A 12,348-nucleotide genomic window follows, 5' to 3' on the forward strand; every position below is an offset into this window, starting at 1 on the left:
TCAGTTCAAATGTATGCTAATATATGCCAAATATACTATTAAAACTCATTCTCATGACCTTTAACTTGGTGGAGTAGTGCATCATAGGACAGTAACTTTCATAGCCATGGTACCTGAAATAGGCTAACTAATAGATGTGTCAAAAATCTAGTACAATTGATTTTTGACCATTGACCAAGAGAATGAGATTTGGCTGCTCTGGTGCAACTGATTGTTGATGGGCGGCTGCTGCAGTAACATCTTCTTTTCTCAAGGTTCCATTACAATTTCCAAGTCAATTCCACAATCTCTTGATCTTGCCAACCTAGAGCAGCCTTTTACCTGCTTGCTCAGAGGGGAAATAGGGAGGAAGGAACATTTCTAATGCTCTCTGCCAGACTCCAACAAGGAAACTCAATGGAGAAGTTGACAAAAAAGATGGAAGTCATTCCTAATCCCACTGCTTTTTTGCTCACTTCTGGCATTCTCTGTTTCTCTGTTTAGGTAAGGAAATATTTCTGGGTTGTCTAGTAAAACCTTATATTCCAAATTCCAAATTTAGAATTCTTTATAGATGGATTTTAAAAGTAGGACATAAGCACAATAGTACTTTTTGTGGCCCAGCAATTATTGATAGACATATTATGCAGGTAATACCAAGCAGTCACAAGTAGTGGCTATATTTATAGTCTAATTCTCCATGAAATTAACTTCTAAAACTTTTCAAGTGACAACCAGAAGTAGGTATAACAAACAGAATTGTACAGAAGATTGGCCAACACTTTGCAACCCCTCATTTCCCTTCTACTCCCTCAAAATGGCAAATATCCTGTTTTGCTGTACAATATATTAAAATCACATTACTGAAAGATCTGTAAAATCTAAAATGAATATACATTTCAGTTGCTATACATTTCCAGAAAGAAATATTGTTCAGAAAATATTGTTTTCAGGCTAAATAATTTGGAATTGGAGACAGACATACCTTTGCAGGAAGGCCGCTCTATTATTTTCTCTCACCTAAGAGATTTAGCATAAGGTAGAGTTAACCAACAACAACTGCTTGTGCTGAGAAGCTTTAGGGAGCTTATTGCTTTTGATCAAATTGTATGTTGTAAATGCATGTAAGCTGCTGTACTGCTTTATAATTGATGAAGCAGAAAAAGCCAATGAAAAATCTCTGACAAAGGATGATTTGGACGCACGAACACTTGCAAGGAGCTGGCTCTTGATGATCAGTAGGATATCAATTTGTCTTTGGGCAAAAACACCTGCTACTAATTGCCAGCAAGAGCTCTGTGGTCACTGCAATGTTTAGCCCACTCAGCTCTCTGCCTCTGTCCCTTTTCAGTAACTGCTGAGAACAGGAGAGATAATTGCTATTGCTTTAGTGTCAGTAAATCAATGTGCAGACCTAATAGCTACAGATAGAGGGCACAAAAATTCCTACTTCCAGTGTACAGCTAGTTATTAGTAATGACTAAAGGAGCTGGAGCACCAGCACAGCGTGGAGACTAGGGATTTGGGGGGCTTTCTGTTCTAATATGAAAAGGTATTTGTTCTTTAATTTTTTTTGAAGGGGAGGGTTTTGATTGTGTTCAGTATTTCTTGTGCAAAGAAATTATTTTGGATCTGCTCTTCGTCTTGTATACCTAATGAACAAAATGAAATCTTGTTCTTTTGTGTGGGATGCACACTGTAACCAGGCATAAGCAGGAAAAACTTGATACATTACCTTGGGTAAGCATGAAACTTTCAACCGTTCCGTAAGTTATTTTTACTCATTTGAAATGGAAGATGACGGTAAACTATCTGAAAAGTTATGATTCTCTTAGAGCAAGTAATTTGTTTACTATGCAAATCGTCTGCTTTGAATTTATAGCTGGAAGCTGCAATAGTGAAGTGGTGCTGATCATTTGTTTAAAGGATGCTAAATGTCTCCTTTTAAAAATAGTTTTCTTCTGCATTTCAGTTTTGTTGCACTTCCTGCTTTTACTTTATTTAGCGGTGATATGCTTTTAAAAATGTTTGTATTATTCAATATATGCAGTTTGATGTGATGTTAAGATACTTTAATTATAAATTTGACTGGTCTACCCTTTTTTGTTTTTTGTTAGAAGAAAACAGTTGACAAGGCTGTTATTCAGAAACAAGGTTATATTTTATTTGGTATGTAATGAGGCACCATTTCATCCATATATTAAGTTAATTGGAACGTTGTGCAGCAGAAACATCAGTTTTTTAATCTGCTGCAGTAAGAAGCACTTTAATACAAAGTAGGTAAAGTAATAAAGTCAGGGTGTTTTATTGTGGAATGTCAAAATGCAATTTCCTAAGCATGTGTGCAAAATTTGCTTTTCAGTCAGGTTAAATACACCTGTGGCATTGAACTTTGTGTGCTAAATTAATGCATATTAACCATGTCTGTTGATGGATTAACCCCCCCCCTTTATTTGGATAGAAATTCTTATTAACAATTGTGCCATTAATTAAAAATAATATTTATACATTTGCATCCCTTCTTTCTAGAGTCTCACGGAGTGTGTTGTTAAATAAATATAGCAAGTTGATGATAGGAAAATACTTTACACAAAAGTGTTTAAGTGTGCTTACTCTCTTAATTCTCCCAGAAAAGATGGGTCTACTTTCATATGCATGTATCTATATTTTTTTCATTATTTGGGTTTAATTGTTCCTTTCCCTTTTTACTTAAAATAATTGTCCTATGGCTGCCAGAGTGTTATGTGATGCGTCTGTCCTCTATTGGTATTACTCAAGTTTCAGCAACATAATCCACCTGATCTGGTACATCAGCTCTATGAAATGAGAGTGCACTTAATAAGAGTCAGTTCTGTTTTATAAAGAGGTATTGCTCTTTCCAACTATCTAATGATGTGTTTCAGTCTGAATTTTAGCTGCAATCACATTGTCTCATGAGTTACCCTTGAGTGGTAAGTATGTGCAGGCTGTAGCAAACTCTGAAATTTCTTCTCTGCTTTATAGTAATCTACTGGTCTTAAATCACTGGTTGGAATAATTGCATTGTCATCTTAGCTTGGATATAATAGCTTTGCTAACAGAGCAGTCACCTGTAAAAGTAGCGGTGTTAAAGTTTTTAATATACTTGGGAAAGTTTTTTTTATAGTGGTTTATTTATTTGCTGACACGTACATGTGGTGAAATTAGTTGTGCTGAATTAATTATCAAGATAAAGCAATAGTCTGTGGACTGCATAACTGAGTTTATTCTATGGGATTAGTTGACTTTAACAGTTTTAACATTGACTACATCATGCACATGTCTACAGATAGCGACAACTTTTAAAAAGGTACTTTAATTGAGAGTCCTGATAACTTATTGATCAGGTGGGAGATTCCAGGCAGTGCCTCTCCTAACCTTCTTTCTCTGTCTCCTATCCAGCTGCCTGTTGTCTTAGCCCCCTTCTTGAATGTGCTCCTTCTTACCTGGGAAACTGCCACTTCATTATAATCCATCACAATATGATTATTTTAGCAATACTATTGATGCAGTTGGCCATTTTTTTCCGGGTAATTTTTCAACTTCCCATTGGAGCCTTCAAACCTGGTATTTCACCACGGCCTGTCAATCAGGGAGTAATCAACTCTGGCTGTCTTTAGCTTTGGGAGATCTCCCCATGTTTGCTAAATTTGTCTCCCACTGGGGAAAGGCATATAAAACTAGTTTTGTGAATATACTTATAGTCACAGATATATGGACATAGTATTAGACCAGAACAGTAAAGATGATAGTTTGTCGCAGTTATATATTTTTTTTAAAAGAGTATACCCAATATATCCATATTTTAGGAAGCTGTACATGGTTTTTAGTATTGTGTTGGCCCAGCACTTTTAGTATCACTGTTTTTAGCAACTTCAAACTACATTACACTTAATTTGGCCATTAAGTTCAGTTTCACTGCTCTCTATTGTGAGTTTTTTAATGGGAAAAAGGTGGTTTGCCATTGGCTTATTCTGACATATTTTTCAACTTCTTAATCCAGTTTACAGGCCTAGTATTCCCTTTTCATTTAGGTACAATAGCCACTAATTCTGTTCACATTTTAATCTCAAACAAGATTGGCCAGCTACTATTATTTATACTGAGACTTTTCAGCAGTTCCTGCTTATCTTAGTGCAAGAACCAATCTCCTTCCTTTTTGATAGGACAGGAATGGATGACCTCATTCCTAGTTTATCTCCTACCTGATGCGAAGGCAACCCCACTTTTTTCTTTCATCATATGAACATTGCTTTTTTTTTTGTTCTAAATTTGAATGGTCACTAAATGAACTATTGTAAATCAAAGACTACCTGTATTTCATATTTCACAAATGATTCTGTTCCAATCCATTGTCATATCTGCCTCTATGTTCACTCTCTGTTTTCTATAGTCATTCCATACTATGTGGGCTGACAGCTTTGCAGAATCTCATCTGCCATCATCAGGCTTCTGATGGCAGATGAGATTCTGCCGAAACGTTGCTACAACTTTAAAAGCACAACTACAATGACGTGGGAAAATACCTGAACAAAGCTGAATGCCATACATGTAAGTACCATGAAAACTTTATATATATATATATATATATATATATATATATATATATATATATATATATATATATATATATATATATACACACACACACACACACACACACACACACACACACACACACACACACATTCTCTGTGCAGTAATGAAAAGTAAAATTCTAACCTTATGTTGCCTTATCTCTTCTCTTCTCTCCTCTGTGAAACTGACAAGAGTTCAGCCAAGTTTTCCCTTCTAGCCTAAGAAACAGGAAGAACTTTTTCTGTGCTTTTCAAGCCTAAAAAAGACATGTCTATCAAAAGGAAAGCAGTTAATATGTGCTTTTTTTGCAGGAGAAAAGAAGCAGGGAATCCACCATGTGAGGCCATATAAACTCCTGCCAAGGGTGTCTGCAGAGAATGGTTAATAAAAATCAAGATGGCAGCCACAATAGTGTGATTGAAGTTGTGATTCCTGTTTGTTATATGTGTTGCATGTGACTTGCAGCATAAAAATTATATTGATTTGCTTATAGAATAGAATAGAATTCTTTATTGGTCAAGTGTGTTTGGACACACAAGGAATTTGTCCTCGGTGCATAAGCTTTCAGTATACATAAAAGATATAAGTGATAAATCATGATCATAGTCATCATAAATACATTCATCACAAACCATAAGATATAACACTTAGTGATATTAATAGGATACTAAATAAGCAATCAACAAAAATCATACTAGGAAACTAAATAAAACAATATAAATTGTAAGGATACTAGCAACAAAGTAATAGTCATAAGTAGAAAAGGAGATAGGTAATAGGAAGGATAAGGAGAATAATAGTAATAGAATAGAATATAATTCTTTATTGGCCAAGTGTGATTGGACAAACAAGGAATTTGTCTTGGTGCAAATGCTCTCAGTATACATAAATGAAAAGATACATTCGTCAAGAGTCAAGAATCATAAGGTACAAGACTTACTGATGGTCATAGGGTACAATAAGCAATCAAATCATATTAGGAAACAGTCAATATAAATAGTAAGGATACAAGTGACAAAGTTACAGTCATACAGTCACAAGTGGGAGGGGATGGGTGATAAGGAGTGATGAGTGATGATAATGCAATCTTAGTAATAGTTTGACAGTTTATTTATATTTGTTTATTTATTTTGTCAAGCAATTATAAGATAGCAGAAGATAACAGGTATAAGTATAAACATAGTTATGGATACATGAAATGGATACATATAAGAAAAAAAAAAGAAATAAAAAAAAAAAAGAAACAATAGGACAGGGACAGTAGGCACATTGGTGCGCTTATGCAGAGTGATGGCATGCGGGAAAAAACTGTTCTTGTGTCTAGTTGTTCTGCAGTGCTCTATAGCATCATTTTGAGGGTAGAACTTGAAACAATTTATGTCTGGGATGTGAGCAAGGGGTCTGTAAATATTTTCACAGCCCTCTTTTTGACTTGTGCAGTATACAGGTCCTCAATGGAAGATAGGATGGAAGCAATTGTTTTTTCTTCAGCTGACCATATCCAAAGTATAAAACCAGTACTAGGTTTTATAGCAAGGAAATATGAAGAAAACAGTAGGTTATATTCATAATAAGTCATCAACCCTACATTTAACCACAATATAATGGAGAAGATGTCATCTTCAAAATGGCCTTTGATATAAAGAGTGCAGTCTTGCACAAGTTTGTTCCTTCAAAAAATAAGTTTCTCCTAGGTCCTCTAGCTCATGACTCAGAGACTCCTTTTTCTGGTAGCCAGACTGAAGAGTAGGTCATCATCATGGCTAAAATGAAAAAAGCTTTTTTAAAAATAAGCTGTTTATTTCCAGGAGTTTTATGAGAACAGCTGAAAGCTGCAGTGTGGAAAAGCACTTAATCCCACCAAAGACGCATTATAAATTGCAGAATTATCTTCACTTTATCCTCAAATTATACATACTAATTTTTAGTTCTCTGACCAGAGAACTAACAAAGTCTGTCATGTATCTTACAATAGTTTATCAAAATTACATTTAGAATATTAGTTGTGTTTAAATACCTTACTATTGGCTACCCATTAATAATCATACAAATTCAAACCTAGTTAAGAAATGTTCCCCATACAATCAATGCATATTAAAGGAGCATTCTCTATATTAGTATTTATTACTTCAAGTGAATTGAAATATTAATCATTTCATTGTTCTACTTGTAGCCCTCCTTTCAAACAGCAGCCTTCTGCTAACAGCAATTAAGATAACCAAACCATATTACAACTTTTCTAATTCAATTACAAACTTCCCATGAGTAAAGTGTTTTTTTATTGTTTTATCCTTGTGGATATGCAAAATTTATTTCTTTTTATCACATGTTTTTATTCAGATAGGGTCTTGCTTGTCTGAGCTATTTACCCATGGTGGCAATACATCATAAAGAAATGATATGATTACATTTGTCTCTGTGTAGTGCACTGTGTGTTCTGGCTTGTTTAAATCATAGAAAAATGTTGCTCAAAAGTCAGGGTATGTTATGTCTGGCAAATGAAAATTAAATTTACTAAGCAAAAGGGGAGAGAGAGAGAAGAGAGAGAGAGAGAGAACGAGGAAGGAAGGAAGGGAAGAAAAAGGGAAGAAAGAAACATAGTAAGGAAATTATATATGTATATGTATATATCCTTATTTATTTATACTGTATACTGTATACTGTATACTTTATACCTTATACTTCATTCATTCATTCATACATACATACATACAATAATTATACATCCTTATTTCATCCAGTTCAGGGAGGAACAATGTCTACATCTCTAGAATAGATTTTTCTAACCTGCTTTAGGATGATTGATGCTGAGGATGATGGAGGTGTACATTAAATCATATCTTAGAATCTAGATTGGGGAAAGGGTGTAGAGGTAAGTCCTGAAAGAAAAATTAAAAAGCCTGCTTGCTTTCCTTGTCAACCAAAGCTGGATGTGGTAGATAGGCTCAGAGCAAAGATAACTTTATTTAAAATAATCAATCTTGCGTAATGTCTTTTGAGCGTCCTATATGAAAAACAGATTTATTAAGTGACAGGACAGGTTAGCTTAATGTTAAATGCTTACCGAGAACTGGAAATACAACTTGACTTTGCAACTTGGTGATTTCATGGATGCCTTCATCCATTTAACAACAATACAGAAGTGGTTTTCCCATTGCCTTCTGCCAGGATGTTTTCTGATTTTTGTCTACGACTTTTACAACTTTAGACTGTCCTGATGGTTTCCCATCCAAATACCAACCAAGCAGTGGTGGGATTCAAATATTTTTACTACTGGTTCTGTGTGCGTGGCTTGGTAGGCGTGGCAGGGGAAGGATACTGTAAAATCTCCAGTCAGAGGTGGTATTTGCCGGTTCTCCGAACTACTCAAAATTTCCGCTACCAGTTCTCCAGAACTGGTCAGAACCTGCTGAATACCACCTCTGCAACCAAGACGGACCTTGCTTAACTTCCAAGTTCAGAAAATATCAGGCAAGTTATGCTATCTGTGGTTACTTTAATTATGAGAGGAAAAAGTATTATCCAAAAATTTTATCCATGTTCTGGTAGAAAAGCTGCAAACCTTTCGACCCTTGTGGAATTATCTACCAAGACTGATCTAATTCTAATACAGCACACTGTCAAAAAGATCAAGTTCTCTAATAAAAGGAAATGGTGAGTTGATAAATAATAGTTCCTCAAGCTTGCCTTTGCTTTCTAGATTGAAGTTTTATTACAAATACCAGTTCCTTTCTCTTTCTCTAACCACAATAATATGATTTGGAAATTTGATGCAATGAAAATTTGATGCTTGTTTTTACTCAGAGTATGCAAAAGTTAAAATCTCTCTCCTTTTTCTCCATATATAGCTTTTCACATAGATTATATGACCATGTGGTAAAGGAAAAAGGTAGATCAGTCCTTATGGTGATAGGAGACAGAGTGGCTCAAAAAAGTTGGATATTTCTTTGAACCTCTTCCTGAACCCTTCAAATCTAATAAATAAGAGCCATGTAATATAAATAGTAAAAACTGAGTTGTTGTTTTTTTAAATTAAAAAATAGCATACAGTAAATAGTAAAAGGATATGAATTGGCTTGTTTAGAATCTAAAAATTGCACAAGTTTTCATCATGACTTGGTTCATTACCTACAGAATATGATTATAGGTATCCTTGACTTACAACTGGTCATTTAGTGACCAATCAAAGTTTCAATGGACCTACTTGAGGGGTAATTTTGAGCTGGATTTGAAGTTCTGATGGCTCAGCCCCCTCTGGTCAGATGGCTACACTTAGGTCTCTTGGCAAGACGGTTGCATTTACAGTGTCCTACAGACACATGATGGTTTTACAATGGTTTTATTTCCAGTTTTTGCCAAAACTGTGCCCATACTAAACCATTGGTTTGTTTAACACCCACGGCATTTACTTAATGACTGCCACAAAAGAAGTTATAAAATTGTGTCAGCATGTGAGCATCTGTTCACAGGAGAAATCAGATTAAATGCGGTGTTTGAGAACCAGCAAGGTATCTGACAGATCTAACTTTTCCTGAGAGTAGAATAGCATTTTTTAAGAGGCAGACTTAATATCCTTCCCTCAGCATTCCTGCAGGGCAGCAGAGGTGGTATTCAGCAGGTTCTGACCAGTTCTGGAGAACCGGTAGCAGAAATTTTGAGTAATTCAAAGAACCAGAAAATACCACCTCTGACTTGCCCGCCCCATCTATTCTCTGCCTCAGTCCCAGCTGATCAGCTGGGTCCTCTTTTGTTGCCCTGCACAGGAGAAGGAGCTGGAAAGCAGGTTGGTGGGGGAGGGAATTGAAACTTTGCAGTATCCTTCCTCTGCCACGTCCACCAAACCACGTCCACCAAGTCAGGCCCACCAAGCCACACCATGCCCACCAAGCCATGCCCACAGAACCGGTAGTAAAAAAAATTGAATCCCACCATGCAGGGCAGGTATGATAAAACCCCAAGAGCTGAGCCAATATGTACATGTGGCAATGGGGAAGTTGAAGACATCTCACATGTCCTATTGTGCTGCAAGTTCTACAGGGACATCAGATCAATAGACATACTCACTCTGGTAGAGAGATCAGATAATTTCTATGTGAACCATCTCCTTCATGACTCAAATCCAGCCACCACTCGTGCAGTAGCAAAATTTTGAGCTGCTGAAATGACAATAAGGAAAAAAACACTTAAAGAACTAAATATTTTATTTTATTTTATTTTATTTTATTTATTTTATTTTGTCAAGCGATTATTAGATAACAGGTATAAGTATAAACATGGTTATGAATACATGAAATGAATACGAATAAGAAAAAAAAAGAAACAATAAGACAGGGACGGTAGGCACGTTGGTGCGCTTGTGCATGCCCCCTACAGACCTCTTAGGAAAGGGGTGAGGTCAATAGTAGACAGTCTAAGGTTAAAGTTTTTGGGGTTTGGGGAAGAAATCACAGAGTCAGGTAGAGTATTCCAGACATTGACCACTCTGTTGCTGAAGTCGTATTTCTTGCAATCAAGTTTGGTGCGATTAACCTTGAGTTTGTATCTATTGTGCGCTCTTGTATTGTTGAAGTATTCATTGACAGGTAGAACATTGGATCCTTATTTATATTCCTACTTTGCTTAATTATTTTCCAATAATTTTAGAGAACATATTTATTTTAATGTTTAACTTTTGTGCCGGTTTGTGACCATAATAAAGATTGATTCTGAAAATTGTGTCAGCCTGTGACCAATCCATTTTATGACGATCATGAATTATGACCTTATTGGACAGGCTCCATTATGGTTGTAACTTGAGGTCTATCTGTATTTAATTATCTTATGGCCTGTCTTGGCTCCCAGCAGCAACATTGACAATTTTATCGAAGTTTCTTAAGGAACATTTTCAGAAGGGTTTGTCATTGTTTTCTCAAAGTATGAGTATGTCAGGTCCAGTGTTACCAGCATGGCATTTGATAGAAATTCTTAATATATCTAATATATTGAAATCTAAACCTTAATCTTAAAATCAAATGAAGTGTGAATCGTTAGTTTTAAAAGACTCATTATCTAATAGAATTAAATTGAAACAGCGACTGCCTTTGAATTAAATCTAGTTTTACATGTTGATATCCATCTGCTCTTAAGTGTTACAAATATATGATGGTTCCGATGGGCTTTAAATTAATGCAATTTAATTCTAACAACTTTAGCCTGGTTTGATCTAATTATTTTACTATCCATTTGATTTGCATCGTGCTCGTTTTTTGTAATGTGAGAGACAAATGTTCTTTGAAGTTTGCCCCAGAATGTAACTTTTGCACAGTTAACTTTGGATACTTATGTACAGCTATTTTTTCCCTTATAATTAGCACTGCCTTCTGTGTTCAAAATGACCCTTTGGTCATCATCCAGATTTTTCTAGGGTTCTAGCGTGCACATAATGTTCTGTGCAAAATTAAGGTTTCCCCACTCACAGGATGTCTTAATTTTGGATTTTTTTTTAAAAAAAAAACCACATAGAATTCCTTATTCACTCATAGGGCAAAACAACCACTCATTTTTGGAGGCACAGGCGTTATACCAAGTACACTTTCTTAATTCAGAAGAGAAAAAAAAAAAAAAGCTTCACATTATATATTTCTGAAAATATGCAAACTTTTCTCTCTTTTTACCAGATGAACGTTCATTTTTATATAGCTGTATCTGCAATAAAGATTAGCTGAACTGTGGAGTCTTTTGCCAAGTCAAGCAAGGAATCACGCTGAGTCATGAACTTTCTAGAGATCTGTGATTTACTGCTGAGACCTAGTCAGGTCAAGAGAACCTTTTTGCTACTGTTGCTTCTTTCTTTCAATAAAAGCTGAGAATCTGGGCATTATGACTTATCTGGAAGCATGACCCAGGTACTCTTCTTGCAAAGTAAAATTCTTCTGATCAGCAAAAGCAAATTAAAGACACTCATTTACTTAAACTTGCCACAGTCTGATGGAATTTAAGTTTTAGCCCAACAGTAGATAATGGTTTGATTCAAGAGCTTACTAAAGTAAGCTTTGAGTCCATATTTAGAGCACTGAACTGAATCCCCAAATATGCTGGTAAAACCAGCATAGAAAAGCATTGTTGACTCATGTAAACATTGTATAGTGCTTTGTGGCAGTCAGACTGATTCATTTCACACAAAAAAGGACGTCTACTTCACCTCTCATATCTACTCTGATGGGAAGTTTTGATGGAAGCTTTGCCAGATTACAAAACTTGGCACTACCACACTTGTTCTGTATGGAGCTATTTTGAAAAAAAGTCCAGAAATTTCAGCTGTTCTAGAATGTACAGCTAGACTGTGACCAAGTTAAATTATAAGGGCATATGTCTTGCTTGTTGAAACAGCTTCACGGGCTTCCACTTCTGTGTTTGGGAATAGAGTGCACTGAAAATACTAATGATAACCTCCAAAGTCCTAGCTTCCTTGGAACCAGATCACTCGAGAGGCTGTCACATAACCTAGCCCAGGGTTCAGGAAACTCAGGGACGTTCTTGTCTCTGTCTTGTTCTGACCTTTATATCACCTAAAGTATCCTTTGATTGAGGCAACTGGCAAATTTCATAAATAAATGAAAATAAATCTCTAGTATGCTTATGCTTAGGGGGATGCGGTGGCTCAGTGTTAAGACGCTGAGCTTGTCGATCAGAAAGGTTGGCAGTTCGGTGGTTCAAAACCCTAGCACCGTATAACGGTGAGCTCCCATTATTTGCCCCAGCTTCTGCCAACCTAGCAGTTCGAAAGCATGTAAA

At 35.9% G+C, this 12,348-nt stretch overlaps 1 protein-coding gene and 1 long non-coding RNA gene across 13 annotated transcripts in view; one reads left to right on the plus strand and one right to left on the minus strand.

Moving 5' to 3' along the window:
* LOC148130830 (uncharacterized) overlaps positions 1 to 1,362 on the minus strand; it is a 105,466-nt gene extending 104,104 nt beyond the window's left edge. Inside the window, exon 1 of one of the 2 annotated variants that reach the window (XR_015749344.1) lies at positions 965 to 1,362. This is a non-coding gene — a long non-coding RNA (uncharacterized LOC148130830). The remainder of the gene's footprint in view (positions 1 to 964) is intronic. The other variant, XR_015749345.1, reaches the window with a different exon arrangement.
* The window catches only part of PCDH15 (protocadherin related 15), a 755,413-nt gene that overhangs the window by 278,673 nt on the left and 464,392 nt on the right, over positions 1 to 12,348 (plus strand). For 5 of the 11 annotated variants that reach the window (XM_087964126.1, XM_087964128.1, XM_087964127.1 and 2 more), the window contains exon 1: positions 1,458 to 1,531. The exons of 2 other annotated variants lie outside the window; for them this stretch is intronic. The gene's annotated coding sequence lies outside the window, so the exon portion shown is untranslated. 4 more of the 11 variants (XM_087964121.1, XM_087964122.1, XM_087964120.1 and 1 more) reach the window with 4 other exon arrangements.

This window comes from Notechis scutatus, chromosome 4, assembly GCF_049901735.1.
Source record: "Notechis scutatus isolate UNSWTSFEM ecotype Mainland chromosome 4, rNotScu1.2, whole genome shotgun sequence".
Lineage (NCBI taxonomy): Eukaryota > Metazoa > Chordata > Lepidosauria > Squamata > Elapidae > Notechis > Notechis scutatus.